This window comes from Herpailurus yagouaroundi, unplaced genomic scaffold (assembly GCF_014898765.1).
Source record: "Herpailurus yagouaroundi ecotype Mexico unplaced genomic scaffold, PumYag 77, whole genome shotgun sequence".
Classification (NCBI taxonomy): domain Eukaryota; kingdom Metazoa; phylum Chordata; class Mammalia; order Carnivora; family Felidae; genus Herpailurus; species Herpailurus yagouaroundi.
In genome coordinates, this window is record NW_024412388.1 from 27899066 (window position 1) to 27901647 (window position 2582).

Below are 2582 nucleotides of genomic sequence, written 5' to 3' on the forward strand. Positions count from 1 at the left end.
GGCCACTTCCCCCCTCCCAAGCCTGGGAGCCCTGCACTCTGGAATAACCCAGTCTCATGTCTCCTAGAGCCCGGCCTCGGTAAACAAAAGCCCTGGCTGAGGGATGTCTTGTGGTGCCTGGCAACCTCGGCTTTTGGCCTTAACAGCCTCAGTCCCCACCCTCCAGGCAAAAAGGAGGAAACCTACCCACCACGCGAGGCGACCAAAATGCAAATTACAACCTCTGCCTTGTAGTCAGACCACTGTGCTGGCAACAACCAGCTGAGGCACTGAACGAAGCAAAAGGAAGAGTTGATGATACAAAAGAAGAGATTCTAGCTAGACTTCAAGAGAGACCTCCTGACCTGCCTGGAGGGAATTAAACACAGACACTGTGAGGGTAAGAGTCTCCCCTCCGGGCTGCCCCAGCAACCACTCAAAGTTGACATGGGCTTCCAAGCTCACATAACATCCTCTGATGGCTCCCTATCAACGCAGGATGAAGTCAGATTAACAACTGAGTGCCCGGGCGCTGGGTGGCTCAGTCCATTAAGCATCCAACTCTTGGTTTTGGCTCAGGTCGTGGTCTCCCATTTTGTGAGTTTGAGCCCCGAATCAGGCTCTGCACTGACAGTGCAAATGTCTCCTCTTTGGGAAACCTTCCCTGCCTCTCCAAGGCCGTTGGTGAAACTGAAGACCCCTGGGGCAAGGCTTATACTGTATCTCATCTTCATATTTTGTATACCTTCCTATCTCATAAATGGGGCAGGAATTCAGTCAAGACTTTATTTTATTTATATTGAGAACTGCTGTGGCAATCTCTGTGCTAGGGGAACACAGAGGACACAGGATGCAATATATAGTCCAGTTTGGTCAGAAGAATGAATGAATGGAAGCTGGTACAAATGGTAGTGTTGGGGTTTGAGAGTGATATTTACAACTCCTCCACCAAGTTCAAACCAACCGAGTGGTGTCCACGTAGGCCAGTTGAGACAGTAGGATGGAGAGCCAAATGAGCTTTATTGCTAGTTGCTCATATTTGGACATAAGCTCAAATACTTTCCCCTCCCACGTCTGGACCTCAGGAAGAACCACCCAAGGGGGAGTCTGGGCCAGCAGGACAGACATACCTACCCAGTCCTTGGGCTAATTAACGCTGAGAGTGGGATCAGAGAGGTGGATCTGCAGACCTGCCTCTAGAAATCTGATTCAAGCGCTGGCCTGTATTCACCACGTAAAGGACAGAAATAGGAGGGTCTGAAAAGGGAGGGGAGCCCAGGTCTTATTTGCCTGTCGAAGCTTCTCTCAGTCTCAACCATCCCACAAAATATTCCTTCTCCTCAGGGAGGAGCAAGTGATTGAGAAGGGGAACAGTAAGGAGAAGCTCTCTGCAGTCTCTCTTATAAGGGAGATTTATGAAGGCTCCACCACCATGACCTAATCACCTCCCAAAGGCCTCACTTCCAGATACTAGCACCTTGGGGATTAGGTTTCAACATATGAATGGAGGGGGCACATTCAATCTGTACCAGCAGGTATGAAGGCCCCACCCCTATACCAACTGAATCAGAATTTCCAGGAGATGCAGCCTAGACTTGTACATTAAAAAAATAAAATAAAAATCCCTAGTTGATTTAATGTCAACTAGGTGGAGAACCTCTGATTTATAGAAGAGTCAGCCTTGGAAACAGGAGGATGGGGGCCTTTGTTGGTGATTCTCAAACTTGTCTGCACTTTGGAACCACCTATGGAAACTTCAAAACTCATGATGCCTGTGTCCCACCTCCAAAGATTGTGTTTGCTTGGCCTGGGATGTGGTCTGGGTGTTGGAAGTTTTAAAATATCCTGAGAAGATTCCAATGTGCAGACAAGTTTGGGAAACACTGGACTAGAATATTCCCTGATGGTAGATCCTAGCCAACTGGCTAAAGACTAACCATCTGCTTAAGCTCAGCCATGAAGGGTTTCCTTTTGCCAATGATCAACAGGAAAACAAGCAACTGTTCCCCTGACCAGAGTGTTTGGTTTGGTTCTTCTGCAGAGATGGAGGTGAAGTTTCTTTGGCTGGTCTGAACAGTAGCAAAGATAACTGTTCCTCTCTCCCACAGGCGGCCCTTCAAGCTTAGAGGGTCACACACTGGTGCTGGTCTCAGTTTCTTCTGTTTTCCCTTCCCACTTTCCTTCTTGCCCTGAGAGCCTCTTGTATACAATAGAAAGCTCCAACAGCTTCTCTCTGTTAGTCATGACTCCAGTTTAGAACCCAACTCAAACCAATTCATGTTTTGGTTCATGCATGGAAAAGTCCAGAGGCGCTAACTTCAGAGATGGCTAAATTCAAAGGCTCAACTGGTATAGCCAGTTCCAACTGGAATATGATGTAGGAAGCAAAGGCAAAAGAAAAACAAATTGGGGCGCCTGGGTGGCTTGGTGGGTTAAGCGTCCGACTTCGGCTCAGGTCATGATCTCACGGTCCGTGAGTTCGAGTCCCGCGTCAGGCTCTGTGCTGACCGCTCAGAGCCTGGAGCCTGTTTCAGATTCTGTGTCTGTCTGAAACTGCCTCTCCCTCTGCCCCTCCCCTGTTCATGCTCTGTCTCTCTCTGTCT